This window comes from Solea senegalensis, linkage group LG7 (genome assembly GCF_019176455.1).
Source record: "Solea senegalensis isolate Sse05_10M linkage group LG7, IFAPA_SoseM_1, whole genome shotgun sequence".
NCBI lineage: Eukaryota > Metazoa > Chordata > Actinopteri > Pleuronectiformes > Soleidae > Solea > Solea senegalensis.
This window is the reverse complement of record NC_058027.1, coordinates 25437001-25454570: the sequence shown is the minus strand read 5'-3', so window position 1 is coordinate 25454570 and position 17570 is coordinate 25437001.

Genomic DNA, 17570 nt, shown 5'->3' with positions numbered 1-17570 from the left:
CTAAAATGGGATTTCACTTGTCAATATTCCAACATATCTGCCCTCAGCAGTCATAATGATCTCCTTTCCAATGCTCATTTTCAAGAGAATTTGAAAAAAAGAATATTGTGTAAAATACCAGCTTCATGCCCTCATTCTCTCCAAGGCTCTGTTCTCTTTTACTGAGCGGATGAATTCTGCTCTTCGGCGACAACAGTGTGGAAAACAATTACAGCAGCACCGGCACAGGTTAAAGTAAAGAGGGCTTAAGAGGGTTTAAGGGCTTCCTTTCATGTGTTTGAAGGTGTACACCGTGATGCAGGTAACCCTCGCAATAAAAGTAGCAGACTGCATGCTCAACACAAAACAACAGCAGAATTCCCTTGAAGCCCTATCTGTGAGCACGATACGCCTGCTGCAAATGGATTCAGCCTGCAGGATTAGACCCCACACACTGTCCTGTGTGCATCTGTTGAAGAGTATTATTCAAAACGGAATAACAATGCGCTCTTCCCACACATAGACAGCCATTTTTGTCTGAACATTATGATCCTTTACTGTTCCGCATAGAGTAAGTTGTGACTTTGTAATAATCTGACATAATAATATCCTTATTAAGAGTGCCACAAATAAAAGGACGGCTAAAAGACACAGGTGAAAACACAATGAAATCGTAGGTCAAAGCACAGAATGAAAAGAATAGGAAAACAAATGCAACAACAATTTAACACAGATTTCACATGAGCTAAAATCTGGAAAGGTGATATGATAAAAATATGTTTTAAGCACTGATTTAAAGACTTAATCTGCAGAATTTGCTATACAGCTGAGTGTCATCTGCATAGAAATGGAAGGAGACACCATGTCATCTGATAAATGCAACCTAAGTGAGGCCTGTGCAAAGAAAATAAAATCGGTCCTAAACTTGACCCTTGAGGTACCCCACACAGTGGCACCAGACAACAAGTTTTATTTATCCCAGATTAGTTTGGCAGATGTAAACAAAACAGATTTAAAGTTTCAGTCACTTCTTTGACTCTTAAGTTATAGTGAAAGTTTTTTGTGTGTCTGGAAAAATCTGTCATAGCTACATTGTTATAATGAGTAGATTTCTCTGCACTCCATTACATATTAACTATGGATGGGGAACGATCCCACTGTGTCTCTGTGACGTGATAATAACTTGGAATTTTTATGACCTGCAAGTGTAAAAATTTGATTATCTCGTAGTTCTCCTGAAGCTCCGGCATCCTTGTGTGAAGGATTTATTATTTCATATAATTCTGCATTTGCAAAGCATTAAAATTATTCCCATTTTCCCTTAGGAAGAAAAAAAGAAGAAACAATACAATGTGTGAATGTACATGGTTTTACAGAAAATATTCATGTACAGTATGTGTATTTGAATGCACAGTGAATTCAAATGAGTCTAAAATCAGGTGGCGTGTTGCTATAGCAACCTTGTTTTACTGTCACCATTCACTAATGCAATGTTGTAACGAAGGAATTAAAGGCAAGTTTGTCTAGAGGGAGTTTTATTTTCCTCTCTCTGCTCAGGGACTTCGACAGTTCAATCTGTATCTGAGCTGATGGCGACATTTTGGTCAGACATAGACAAAGAAACAAACAAACAACAACAGAAAAAATTCCCAGACTGAGTATTTCTTGTATCGTCTGAGATAAAGTGGATTTACTGTGCAGCCGAAATACTGCACACAGAAGCTTTAGGCTGCCACTGACTGTGGCACTGCCCGCCTCCTAATGGCCAAACCATCTGAGCAGGAACCGGCCAAACTGGACACAAACCAGCCCCATCTGGCTGCAGGCTTGGTCTGGCTTTAGACAGCAGTTAGCTTATAGCCGTGGAAGGACTGCAACTCGACAGACTAATTGAAAAACTGAAAGCTTGATGAAAAGTAAAAATTAACCACCTTTTGACTGGGAGTAATAAAACAAACTGACTCATTTGCAGTGATTTCTGATGTCCAGGCACTGCTGTATGAATTGTGATACAGAGTACATTCGGTTTAAATTCCGACTCAGTCAGTCTCATTATCATTAGGTTTAAACAAAATCAGCACCATTGAATTCATTCAAAGGTAATTTGAATAATAATTAGATCTTTTAAACAGCCAAATATCAAATGTTGTGCAGCAATGGAGATGATTTGCCACTATCCCATGTAATGATGGACTCACTCTATTGTAATTTGGTGACATCAAATCTGTCATCTCAATATTATCTCCGGACTCCGGCCGTCGCTCCCTGATTCTGTCGTTGAGACCCTCATCCATGCTTTCCTTCCCTCACACCTGGACTACTGCAACGCTGTCCTGTTTGGGGGTCCCCAAGAAGACCAGAACCAGGCAACAAACAAATCCTCAAGCTTCTCCTCTCTCTCATTTGCTGAAGAAAACTCAGCAAATTAAACAGCTCAATGCAGGCATTACCATTAGCCAATGAATCAAAGAAATTGTTTGACAGCTGAATAGCTCTGAAAAAAAAGACATGCCATTTACCTGAAATATTCTCATAAATGCCCAACAGAGTGGTAGTTATGTCACTGTAAGAATAACCCCTTTTTTGCCAGAGGTATTAAGAGCCTGCAGTTTTGAACTCAAACCACAGCAATTTAGTGAGTCAGTGGAACTGCAAGCTGCTGTTTATTTGGTGCTATCTTTGGTTCTCTTGCTGACAAGTCTTTGCAGCTCCAGTGTTTTCTGAGGGCACAAGGAGCAGCCAGTGTGAACACTGCAAACAAACAAACAAAAAAAAAGTGCAGTCAAACTTACCACTGTAATTCATGTGATTAATTTCCCATATTAAGCATGTTTGTTCATCCAGAGAAGAAGGGGAAGAAGAAGAAGAAACTCACCATATGCTTCCACATGAGTCTAAATGAGATTCGGATTCCAGTCTTTACCAACTCGCCCGATGGATCCAGATCTATGAATGTGTTAATTGTGAGCAAATAACATGTTTTTGTCTATTGTTTTGGCTACTTGCATCTAAAAACTGCTGCTAATGTGACATTTGTAGAGGATATGCACAGAGAGAAATCATTCAAATCGCATCAGGAGAAACATTTTCCACTCAACCATCAAATGAACTGACAGCATCCTTCTGTTATCTCTGTGAATACAATCAGGAAGCAAGAATATACTGAATCGAAACCAGGGGGCGACTTTGCTGGTTGAAAAACAAGTCAATTTGAATGGAGGGTCTATGGGAAAATTAGCTGCTACTTCTCTTTTGACTTAAAATGTCAATAAATAATATTTTCCTGGAATTCAATAAATAAAATGAAAACATTGGCTAGTTTCAGGTCATTCCAGGACATGCCATCAGTTTTGTAAATTACGTACGTTCCTATTTTAATTCTTCAAAAAAGATTCAAAGTCAGTCATATTAGACCAAACACTCATGAAGGGTCAAACAATAGTATTTATTTGGGTAAATTCTACATTAATTGATTTCATTCATTACAAGCTTCAGTCATAACAAAAAAGTAACACACTTACAGTAAATGCTGCAGTTAATTAGGTGCATTTTATACTGATAGATTAAGTGGTTAAAGCCACATATGTACAATTTAAAAAAAGACACATTCCGTACGTTGACAACAATGTAACCCTCACACTAACAGTATATGCATAACACAATCACCTTGTTATTTCAGATAAAGATTCTCTCGATGTACTGAGAGTTGTCTTAATTGGCACCGTGATGCGACTCGTAAAGGTGAAGACACGGCTCCGAAGGCAGTAAAAAATCTCGTATCACAATGACAGATGGGCTAATGTTGAAACATTAATGGTGGTGCCACAGCCGTATGACTCCCCGGAGAGAACTAAACAAGCTTTTAGTCAACACGTCGCCGATATAAGTAATCCCTGAGAGATGACGCCAACAATCTTTCAACAAGTTTGAATCCAGGTCTGTCTAATGAGACAAATTGCATGAAGTTTGGGTTATCAAAGCATTGTCACATTTATCTGACACCTCCCTGGTTTTCCTTCTCTCTTTTTGTCGTATACACAATTGCACATTTTTTGAATGAATTTTTTCCCTCCTCTCTTTTATTCTCTTTGTTGACTGATGTGGTTTTATTGCCGTGTCATTTGTGTTTGCCTCTTTATTGCTAAAGGTATTCTGTAACACTTTCTCTAACACTCTCTAAAAACTCAAGATAGATAGATAGATAAATAACTTTAAGCTAACTGATATATAGATAACTTTAAGCTAACAGATATATAGATAACTTTAAGCTGATCGATGATAGATAGATAGATATAGATAGATAGATAACTTTAAGCTAACTGATATATAGATAACTTTAAGCTGATAGATAGATAGATAACTTTAAGCTAACTGATATATAGATAACTTTAAGCTGATAGATAGATAGATAGATAGATAGATAGATAGATAGATAACTTTAAGCTAACTGATAAATAGATAACTTTAAGCTGATAGATAGTTAGATAGATAGATAGATAGGTAGATAGAAACTAGTCAATGTCTAACCCTAACCCTAACCTTAACCTAGCCACAAATAAAATCTAAACCCTAAAGTTCCTCAGAAATTAGGTTCTGGTCTCCATGAGGACTTCTGGTCCATGCTAAAGCCAGAAATTGTCCTAAAGAGGAATCAAATACAAGTAGCTAAACTGTCACGCACATACCTGTTTACTGACAAGCCTTGAACTAACGCCTTGCCTGTCAAACCAAATCAAATGAAATGTTCTTGTATTCTGCCAAATCACAACATAGAGTGCATTATCTTCAGACACTTGCCACCGTGAGGCCAAACATACATCATTACAGATGACAAAAGAGAAACACTGCAGTTCTCAGAAAAAAGCACTTGGCTTCAGTGAAGAAAAAGAAGCAGAAGAAATCTCCTGGCAGAACCAGCCTCTGAGATGTTCAGCCATCCGACACGGCCGGTTTGTGTGAGAGGAGAGAGAGCAAAGGTGAGGGTGGAGAAGGAGATAGGGGAGGGAGAAGTGGAGATAGTAGAGAGACACATAATAGTTGTTTTTTTACGTAGTTGTCAGACTACTTTCACACTATATTAGTGTTGAACTATAGTGTATATTTATTTACTCTCCACCACTGCACATTCCATCTTGTCGTCGAAATGCAACAGACCACCTTGAAGGAATTTCTTATGCAGAGAAACGTTAATGTGATTGGTTGTCATGGTATTGCATTCCGGGGCATGCGACTATTATGATAATTGGTTCATCAGTTTGAGTGTTTGAGTGTGTTAAAATAAGTTTCTCTGATTTTTCAGCTTCTGAAATGTGACTGTTTTCAGGGTTTCTTTGCTCCATAAATATAACAAAGAAGTCATTACAACTGAATCATTTTGTGGACAGAACGAGACATTTGCAGGTTTGGTCAACATTGATGAAGATTATCCTGGACCAAATAATTGTTAGTTGCAGCCCTAATTGTATTAAGATACAAGCGAGACCTGGGATCCCAGGTTTATTAAAGCCCACATAGACCGGAAGCTCCAATTAACGCTGCGTTTGTGTGTGTGTATCTGCGTCATTACCTCGTTTATGAAACCCTAAAGTTTCAGAACAAACAGTTCAGCCACTGCTGAGAAAATAGTGTTGTATTGTTTTCCTGGGCTCTGCGAAGCGGATCGGCACTTCCTTAATTTGATGTCGTCATCAAAAATCCTCACCACTCCTCTCACCACCGTAGCGCCTTCTGGTGCGGGCACTAGTCCGGGCACATCCGGTTGCGTACATTCAACCGCAGAAGAAGAAGAACTACTCTCGTTGTAGCTGCTGAGATGCAGAGCATCCACCGTGCCAGAGGGGGAGCTGTGTATCTGAGAGCTGGCCTATCTATTACGTCACTTCCAGGTACCTGGCCAATCACAGGACAGTAGGAAAGCTCTTGTTGGCTGGCCAATCACAACACAGTCCACATTCTAGGGGTGTGGTTTTGGTCTGAAACAGCACGGCTGACGAGAGCGTCAGTGAGGAGATATTTTGATCGGCTCGTTTGCAGCGATTAGGAGGTTTTTAACCATGAAAACAAGTTAATATATGTAAGTAGACCTCCATAACTAACATATATGTGTGATACAAGCATTCTATGTCGCCTTTAAGTGAACATGCTTTTAACTGTTAACTTTATGTGGTATGTTTCTGGTCACACGGCGGGTGTCCAAAAAGTCCAACAACATTAGGCAAATTGGACACTCTAGGTGTGAGTGAATGGTTGTTTGTCTCTCTGCGGCCCTGTGATGGACAGGGTGTACCCCGCCTATGTCAGCTTGGATTGGCACAGCACCCCCGCAACCCTCATGTGGAGGATAAAGTGGTAGAAGATGGATCGATGGATGGTATGTTTCCTTCAAAAATCCAAATTTTTGCAAGGTCAATTTCATTAACTGTGAGCTTTTAAAATGTGTGTTTTAACCAATCAGAAATGATCTGCCTCCCACTCACAATATCAGTGACCACTATTGTGACACATGACTGTCTGGGAAGCATTGCTCTGCCTTTATGTGTATGATTTACACCCTTTACGACTTTGGGCGGTCCTTTTCTAGAGGAAACGGTAGCAGCAGCCACCTGACAGAGGAAGTTCATTTCAGTTGCTCATATTTGTATTCTCATTCCTTTGGTCACAAGCCCATGACCACATCATTGAGGATCTAAAAGTAGATTAGTTGGTAAACTGGCTCATTTCCCTCATCAGCACAACAAGTCTGGTACAACTACCCCATTACTGCTGACATTGCATGAGTACGCCTCTTAATATCACGCTCCATTTTACATCCAGAGATACTTAAACTCCCTCACATGATGCAGTATCTCACTCCGCAGAGCCGTGGCCCCTGTATTTTCAGAGAGGTGATTCCGACATCCCCAAACCAGATGTTCTCCTCTTGCCCCCAGCTGTAACCTGTTCTGTCCATGGACAGAACAGGTGACCAGGGAACAAATCTGGCAGAGGCCAACACCATGGATGTAACTCACACTCTGGAGGTGTGTTCCTTAAACCCAACCTTATTTCAGTGTTTGTGACCAATGTGTCTCTCATGTTAACACAGAAAACAAAAATAAACACTGACCTTGTCAGGACCAGTAGTCCTCATGGAGACCAAACCTGGGTCCTGATTGAGGAACCTCATTTCTAAAGAAATGGTTGAGTTTAGGGCTAAGGTTTGAATTGTGGTTAAGGGTATAGGGACTTAGTTGTGATGGTTAAGGTTAGGGTATAAGGTGCTAAGGAATGCATTATGTCTATGATATGTTCTCACTAAGATATAAAAACAAGTCTGCATGGGAATGTTGGATGAACTCAATAGAGTCATTTTTGACTGGGAACACCAAAGATATGACTAAGTTAAATAAACCACATGGAATTCTATGAATTTGTTGATCAGCAGTTTTATTAATTCAGATGTTTAGTGAGAAGATACCATAAGAAAAACACAATATTTATGCTTTAGGAAAGTAAAGTCAGTGAGATTAGTCTGAACACTGGAGGAACAGACTTCTTCACCTCAGTAGTGCTTTGAATATGAGGTCCAACAATTGTTCAGATCATTCTTTCCAACACAACACAATCTTTGGGGACAACATCTTGTTACCTACTTTAAAGATAATGGGAACCTCCATCCTGGTTTGTCACTGGGACAACTATCCGTGGGCATGAAGAGCCACTTCCACATCGGATGCTGTTAACACCAAAACGCAGCATACTTCAGCATAAATATAGGTGTAATATGCAGGATTTGTTAGTTGCCATTTGTAACAGCATCTTCCAAAGTTCACTCCATCTCGAGTCATCAAAGAAGAGACAGAAGAGTGGAGTCGAATAAAACATATGACTGTTTTATCGGCTCTGCGTTAAAGCACAAATGAGCATGTTTACCTCTGCTCTGTGTGAGGGCAGAAAGCACTACAGAATACATGGAAAGCAGTGTCAATTATATTGTGGCTCCATTCTTATACAATCCACTTCAGCACCTTTAGAGCCCCAGTGACCGAGTGATTTCAAATCACCGCTTCCACTCTGCATCTCGTTAAGTTGCACCGGGAAAAACACAGAGCCAGAAGCCAGACGGCCAAAATAAAGCAGAGGAAACAATTGCATCAGTTCACATTGTAGAGAAGAGCCTGACATTAAAGATTCGGTGTGGAAGAATTAGTGATATCTAATAATGAGCCTGCAGAGTGCAACAAACAGAGGACTTCTTCCCTCATCCCTCGCTTTCCCAATTGCATCAAAGAACTGTGGCAACTATTGCGTAACAGAAAAGACCTTTCACAGCGCTCTCTTTGTGCTCTCAGAAGTTTCTTCCATCTCCATTGGTTTATCATCAGGTTTATGGCAATGTGATTTTTGCACAAATGGCGGCACAAGATGATGGCCGCTGTAAAACAAGGACCAAATGAACCCGTATAAAAAGCTTATCCAAGTCTACAAAAAAAAAGCAGGCAATTCATTTTTTATACGCTCATTCCACGGGACCTTTAATTTGGGTTAGTGTTTTATTTCTGGCTGGCGAAAAGGGGGATTTAATTGACTTCTGCCGTCCAGAAATATCCTGGACAGCAAAATAGGACAAATAATAGGAGTATAGCGGAATTGCGTGAAATGCAACATCTGTCCGCCGTAAAAAAAGAACTGCCATTGATCATTATCATTGTCAGGGTAAAAGCATTTCTCCTCAGGTGCAGAGAAAGTCAATAGCAGTGTGTGTTTCTGGGCTGTTTACAAGGAAGGTCTTTTCAGCGCAGCACTATTAGAGGCCGTGGGTCTGGCATTGTGCTGCAGCGCTGTCACAACTTTTAAAAAAAGCCTCGTTTTGAAACGTTAATGACAGCCACACTCCATCTGTCACACAAGCATTGTTATTCAGGAGGTTTGTTGACTGTCTAGAGACAGACTAATGAGGCCAGCGGTTCCTGCGTAATGTATCAGCAAATTAGGCGCACGCCTTTGACCTTTGTCACAAACGGGCCGCACCAAATAGTGACATTTGACAGTGAGATTCGGTAAATGTTATGTTGTCATGCAGCACTTAGCGCAGTCACATGACAATAAAAGGAAGCAGGCGGCGGAGTGGCGTTTCCTTTTAGAAGGTTTGGTGTCAGAAGTGGAGGAAAAGGTTATATGATCAATATTCCTCCATCAGCTTAATTGATCATTACTCTTTGGATTTTGTGTTGTCAATTCATACATGGGAAACATGAGCGGTGTAAGTACATCATCTATGTAAAATAAAAGACAGACAAGATAAAAGACTTGTATCATGCTAGATATTCTACAAAATGCCCGGCAGGAACTGGTGGCTTGCTTGCATTGCAGGTCTAAATGCACCAGTAATATTATATAACAATTAGAATAATAATTTTATTTATGTAGCACACGTTATGTAAGTATGTTCAGCTGGATGTGATAATGATAACTTGATCACAGGTGTATGCACCCGCGTCTTCATCTAAACTCTTTGATTCTTACACTGAGTGACAGGAATTGTTGTATTTTAATTGTTGCATGCGTGCAACTCAGTTTCACTGATTGGATATTTGTCTGAATTTGAATATAAGATGTTAGTTGTTTTCCCTTCATCCATTTTCTGTCAACTGCGGTCTGGTGATTGTCTGTGCCAAGACAACTCAAGGAACTTATGTAAGGTCAGAGAAATAATTAAAAGAAACAAAGAAAAGTTCATGATGAAAGGTTCAATGTGTAACTTCTGAGGATCTGTGTTGTTATTGTTCTTATTCTGCCTCCTTTTGGTCTTCATGAACAGAAATGAGGTAAACTGTCTATAATGTACGTTCTATATTCTATTTTTACACATTTTTTATAGTCTTAGTGTTAATATCTTTATATATTGTACATTTTTTGGTAATGCATGTTTATTATTTATCTTTTCTTTATCTTTACTGTTGTAACAATGTAAATTTCCCCACTGCGGGACAAATAAAGGACTATCTTATCTTATCTTATTATTTTTATGATGAACTATAGCTAAACTATCATTCCTGACTGAAGGGAGTGTTTATGTGTATACAGCAGCAGCAGCACATGGGTGGGTCAGTCTACTCCAACTACTCCAAAATGCTGTTCTTCTGACGTTCGATTCTGTCGTAATTTGGTAAGTTATGTGTTGTATAACCTGTCTTTTAACGTAGCGTAACTAATCCTGACTGCGTCCAAGAAACTTGGAGCTGCGCGGCGAAGGTAACAGCAGCAGTTTATGTTCAAAAAGTGCTAGGGGAGCACACGTTTTCAATAAAGGACGATCAAATTTAGCAAGACGGCAACATTGTGAAGTTTTCATGTGCGCCTCGTAGCATTCCACAGCACAACAGTATGATGCTAAGTGTACTTCTTCTGCCTACGCAGTGTTGATGTTAAATGCGCCACTCTGTGTGCAGCGTGGGACATGAAGACAAAACATTTCATACTGAGAAAGAGGGAGTCACACAGCGAATAGTGTGACAAGCTAAATCATTATTACGTGAGCTCATTTGACAATGGTTTGAATGTAGTGGAACTGCACGAGTCCCATTAATGTGATATCACACGTGACCATTAATAAAAACCCAAGCGATCCTACGTGTAACTGTGATTGAAAACACACAGAAACACTCACTCATTGAAAATTTTTTGACAATTCTACAGCCGTAAAATCAAAATAAATCCAGCTGGCCTGATGGTCATAAGAAGGTTAACCATGGCCAACAATAAAAATCACAAAATACAAAAGAATAAAATGTAAATACAATGTTGATATTTAAAAAATGGCACACTACAGCTTTAAGTGTCAAACTGAACTGAACTGTTGAAATGAATGCTGACCTAAATTATATAAAAATATAAATAAACATGCCCCGGGCGTTTACTGGGATTGTGTTAGTGGCAACCCAACCACAAAAAAACTCACACAGATAAAACAGTGATGAACACCAGAGCGTCACATCGGAGGATTCAATATTTGTCTGCGTTCTCCTTCTTTTCTCTCCTCCTCGCATGCACAGTGCACCTCGTTAAAATAACCATGATTAATAGATCAGAGATTGCTGTGGAAGGTGTGCAGTTCCATGAAAGAGCGCCGGCCTCACGTGTGTTTTTTTTTGCGTACAGTATGTCATAATTATGAAGAAAAATGAAATGAGAAAAATGGAAGAAAAACGTAGTACTTAGTAATAATTCCCACAAAGCCTGGGGCAAAACGCGTCACTTGTAAAAAGGTTACTGAGAGCTCACGCCACACGAGACTGGTGAAACCACGTTTTTATACAGTAGTCATCGACAGCTGAAGCCTGGCAAACCAGACCTACATAAAGATGTTTGGTCTAGACCAGGGGTGTCAAACTCATTTCTGTCCGGGGGCCACATACAGCACAATTTGATCTCAAGGGGGCCGGACCAGTAAAAGTAGTAAAATAATAGCATAATAACCTATGAACAACAAGAACCCCTTTGTTTTTTCTCCTTTGTTTTACATTTACTGAAGGATAATTTTACAAAACATGAAATTTCTTGAGAAATATAAGTGCAATTTCAACAATATCGCGCCTAAATTGACTATTTACACAGCACACTGGATCTATAAAGGCACGGGTATCTGGAGCATTTGACATTACGTTTAGATTAGTGTGAAATTTTAGCAAATTCATCCTGTGGGCCGATTGGACCCTCTGGCGGGCCGGTTCTGGCCCCCGGGCCGTATGTTTGACACCCCTGGTCTAGACGCACACACAATTGGCAGGGCTCAATCCCCAAGGGGCGGGATAAACGGTTGTCCTTCAAACCCTTCAACGATATGTGTGTTCATTTTTGTTGATTTCCTTTCAAGTGACATCAAATTTTATTTGCACAGCACCAAATAACAACACAACATAACATTATCTCAAGGCACTTTCCATAGTAAGGCAGAGAACTTACGCTTTTATAAGAACAGTTCATGCGATGGCGACAGACGGACGCAACAGCAACACTGTGCTATTTAAGCAACGCGGCAGCAAACAGTTTGGATTACGACTGAAAACACAAACAGAAAGTTTTCAAAGTGAATTCCACTGCTCAAAAAAAACAAAAAAAAACAAGCCTGGCTGTTTTACAGTTAAAACACGCCGCACACAAATACATCGTTTCTGTTCACGACGCACAAACAGAGGCTGAAAAATAACAACACAAAATCACCCAAAACTAAAGTTTGCAGCCCCGTCCATGAATCATAGCGGAGACGCGCGGCTCCGGCTCCGTTTTTACTTTTGTATCTTCGTCACCACGGCGGCATTATGCATTCCTTATGTGAGCACATGATGAAAGATAATTGCACACCGCAGCTCGTATAATGTTCCCAATCTATATGGAAACAGTTCATCTGTTCCATCTGTTATACTTCTGATGGCTGCTGACCAAAGGGCAGGCAATGATATATTCATCCCTGTCACACCCTTACCCCTCCACACAGCCGTAATGAGTGAGTATTCCTCTGAGCTCTCTCTCTCTAACACACACACACACACACACACAGACACACTCCCCCGCTTTTCTGTTTCTCCCTCTGATCACACACAGAGACACGCACACACACGGACAGATGCACACTTGAACAAAGCTTGGCTAAATGTGGCTCTCCATCACGTCTGCCAGTGTACAGGTCCCAGGTTTCTCCTGCTGGCACAGTGTCCCCAGCCCAAGCTAGAAACCCTCTCAGAATCAACAATGTCAAACAGAACGCCTCGGCGAGCCGCCACACTTTCAGAACAATATTACTGCGGCAGGAAACTTTCCACCATTCATGACGCCAACTCGACATGTGCTCACCTGTTTGTTTGGTCACAGAAAGTAGTTTTGTCTGCTGACCGGTGTTGGTCAAGTTACATTACATTACATTACATGTCATTTAGCAGACGCTTTTATCCAAAGCGACAAAAGTGCATTTAAACATTTGGGTACAAATAAGAGCTAGAAGTAAGTAAGAGCTTCAAGTAGATCAAACGATGAAGTGCTAGTCATAAGTGCGATGTACAAGTTTTTTTTTTTTGTTGTCGTCTTAGTCGAGGTAGAGTCGGAAGATATGTGTTTTTAGTCGGCGGCGGAAGATGTGGAGGCTTTCAGCTGTCCGGATGTCGATGGGGAGATCGTTCCACCATTTGGGAGCGAGGACAGTGAACAGTCTCGAGTTCTGCGAGTGCCTCTGCGATCCTCTCAGTGAGGGGGCAGCGAGCCGGTTTGTCGATGCAGAGCGAAGTGGGCGGGCTGGGGTGTAGGTTTTGATCATGTCCTGGATGTAGGCTGGACCGGATCCGTTTGTAGCATGGAAAGTTACTTGGAAATAGTAATTAGTTACTGATCACTGTTTACTTTCGCCAAGAGAGTGATCCAGTTACTTTACTGATTACTTATTTTCAAAAGTAACTATTTTAATAACCAATTTACTTAGTTACTTTTCAAAAACATGATGCATGACCTGAATACGCTACAAAGCAGTAGACCTTTCAGCTCAATTCTATTCTTTCTGCATATTCCATCATATGAAAGCATATGTCTTGTTTTATTAGTTTCAATTTTTTTAACTTCATGCACAAACATGCATAAATGCAACAGTCTCTGACTTGAAGGAACAAAATCACAGTTTTGTAACACAGTAACGCAGCCTGCATCTAATCTAATTACTGCTTTTTTGCGTCGGTGAACTATTTTAAATTCAGGATCCAAACTTGTGGTTTTTAAATATGCAGACGATATAACGTTGGTCAGAAATCTGTGGAAAGTTCTCAGTCACCTCAGGCCGTGGTTTTCAAACTGTGTTACGTGTTCCGCCAGTGGTACGCGAGCTTCCTCTGGTGGTACTTGAACGCAGTGTGCAAAAAATGGTAACAAAATAATATCTCTCGCTCTGACCCTTAATCGAATTTCATTATACCAATGTCTGAAGCATACGTGTGAGGAAGACTGAAAATTCTGCAGCTGACTTTTACACCACTGTATTTTAATATTGGCCATAATTGTGTTACTTTGAGTAAACTTTATTATTTATCTTAGGTGCCTCCGTGGCAGCACGTCAGCTTTTTAAAGTAACGTGGCTTCAAACAAACAGAAGATACATGAAAATTGAGTGATGTGTTGATTTTAAGGAGTATTTTTATCTCACAAAAAAAGACAATTTTTTAATACATTTTAAACCTTTTTGAGACAGATTAAACTCTTTGGCGGGCCAACTTCGGCCCCCCGAGCCCCACTTTGGGCGGCCACACTCTAGAGTCCGTATGTGATACATCATTCACATCACAGGAGTCGAGGTGCGACAGGGGCTCGCTGAGGTGTTGGAGTTCACGTTTGTTGTTCAGCGTGTGACTTCTGCTGTGTTTTGGATGAGAGCATTGTAGGTGACTGTGATTGTCGGTGTCCTTGGCCACCCCCGCTGTTGAGTGACGGCATTTTCAAGTTGACCTAGAGGGCTCCTTTCACTCCGCCGTCAAAAAACCATCCGTCTTCCCTGGTCGAGAATGTGAACACGCTCATCATCAGAAGAGTGTTCTTTGTCCTTTAGATATAAGAGGACAGCTGAGTCCTGTCGATATGAGCCGGCTGATGTCAGGAAAGTGCTCTGGAGAAATCACCGTAAACACGACATGCCAAATTTATGTCAATCCTTACTGACGATAGTGCAACTCTAGACGTTATATGAAAATGGATGTCGCCCGGCCGCGACCCCTCCGGAGGACGATAAAGTGGTAGAAAAATGGATGGATGTCGCCCGGTTTGAAAAGAGAAGCCTTGGAAGTAGCAGTTAGAAGTCAATTTTAATAAAAGTCACTGGGGTAAAAGAGACTAATTGTCCCTTGATTGATAACGTTCGTTAAAAAAAAAATGTCCTGAGGAGTTAAAGTCTGCTTCTATGGCGCACAATTTCAATTTAGTGAATTACGCTCCCATTTATAGGAAAGTAGACGAAAAATCAAGGCACTTATGAGTGGACGCCAGTGATTATTGGACTCCTATCGTCCAATAGTCTGATTGCAGGTGACGTCCGTCAACGTCTGTCCCACAGATGCAAAACTTTATGAACCTCAAGGCTTGAAAATGACAGTTCAGTCTATAATGTCTTCAAAACATGGCACATATGAGTGGACGTCACATGACCAGGTGCCTGGTTGCTGGTGACGCAAAAACATCCAACGTGGTGCCGGCCAAAAAGACTCTTTAAAATCAAGACATTTTAAATATTTAGGTAGCTATACAGACATTTTTCCCTTATGTCCTTCACGATAAATGCAATCTTTGGATGTTATGTGTCGCACGTCCACATCGCCTTCCGTGACCTCGAAGGTTTTAATGTTTTGTGCGTTCGGAGACGACCTCCTCCATACATTCGTTCTATTCATTCATTCATTCATTCATTCATTCATTCGTCGTCTACTGCTTTATCCTTGACCAAAGGTCCAATCCCAGCTGTGCTGGACAGGTTCATCATCGCAGGGCCAATTTATAGAGCCCAACAACCATTCACTCGCACTAATGGGCAACTTAGAGCATCCAATTAACGTCTGCGTATTTTTTGGGAGTGAACTCATGCACACAGAGGTTTTTACACACATTTCCAATAAAAGGAAACATCACAGAGAAATACAGAAAGAGGACAAAAGAAAGATTGTTAGATTGGATTATTTAATTAAATCCCCAAAGACAGTTTGAGTGAGCGCAGACATCTGTGGTTTTCACGTGTGATACATTACACAGCTTTAAATGTAATTACTGCTTAAAATGACAGCTTTAAATGATGGTTTGTCTAATTTCCTTTCTATTGATAATTTTTCCTTCTTTTTTTTTTTTTTTTACATTTTAACAAAACATTTCTGAGAACATCATTGCATTAAAGTTTATAAAGTGGAGAAGCTCCAGGCAGAATGAATTGAATGCATTACAAATAGAATAAGAGTGAAATTTAATTTGAACGATGAAGATGTTTTTTGGGCATCATGAAAAGTAAAACTTTAAATCACTCATAGTTAGTTTTGTAATTATGCTCATTTGTCTTTACCATGTGTCGTCAATAGTTGAGAGACAAAAATCTTCATCATTCTCTGTTATTTTTCTAAACTCTCTCGTGCGTCAATGCTTTTACAAGTGTCATAAAATGTATGTACAGGTGGAAATTTACAAATTTGGGGGGAATTGAATCAGCGGTGTGATTTTCTACCATTGCACGAGGGCGCCGTCGAACCATCTGGTGTCTCTCCCGTGTGCCAGGTTTATTATCAATACTCATTCAGCTCCTCAGTCACGGCCAAGGTCATGCTACGAGCAGCGCTGCATTTATGTGCACATTGAAATCACTTTATTAATATAAATTAATATGTGCACGACGAATGCGCTCCATGCATTAAAACACTGCAGCAGAACGCACACAAGGTCTACATGAGCGTGACGTCAATGGACTAACCAGTACTGTTAGCAGCCCATGGGCAAATAGAAGCAAATTGCGCTTGTAACCGGAGGGCTGCCGGTTCAAATGAACCCAAACCAAGCCCAATTGTAATAAAGGTTAAAGGTTAAATGCAGATTGGCGTTTGTTCAAATATGAGAAATACTGAAAGCAGTAGTGAGCTACAGTATTTCGTCGTCTATAATTTGAATCTATATTAACATCACACATAACGCTTGAAGTAGTGAGATTATTTGTTGGTCCTCTTTCCCCTTCACTGTAAAAACATACTCTTTAGGTGTTGAGTGCTTCTATAGCTTACGTGCTACAAGGCTCAATGTTTTTGTCCATTCACAGATGACCTTATTCATACCTTGGTTATAACAAGTATAAAAAGACATGTTCACACATAGAACTGCTGCTCACTGAATATGTTTTTATTTGCAGAACACTCTCTGTATAAACCCAAGTGTAGTTGTATGTGATTGATAGCAATCATCGCTAGCAACCCGAAGCACAGCCTCCCATCATGGTATAGTTTGGAACGATTAAGCCCTGAGTCAAGCTAGCGTTTCCACTGAGAGCAGAACCTTTGCTTGGACTCCAAAAACAGTTCAGCTTTCAAACAAAATCACTTTACTTGTCACAAAAAGGCTGGTTCGGTACACAATGATCAATCAGTCGGGGAAAAACAAATCCAAAAAGGCCAAGGCAAAAAGTCAGCAACCAGGTAACAGTCCAAAAGAAAACAGGAAGACAGATCACAATGAACTACCACACAGGCTGGAACTTTAGACCCAGAGGGTTATATACACACATGAGGTGGAGGGAGACAACGAGACACAGGTGAATCTAATAAGGGCGGGGCAGACAATCAAGACTGGAGGGAAAAACACGCAGGAAGTGAAGCGATCTGAAACGAGAGGAGAGGTACATTTCACAATAAAACAGGAAACAGGAAAGAAAGAAAGAAACAAAAAGCATGACCTTAAGAGGAATGCCGAGCTACAGTATATCAATAGAGACAACAATGGAGGACATCAAGCTTTGTATAAGAATAGACTGCAGGCGTTGAAGAAACACCAGTTGCGAGGAAGTGATTATTTTGTGACATGGGTCGAGCTCCACCCGTACCGTACCATTACTGTGCTACACC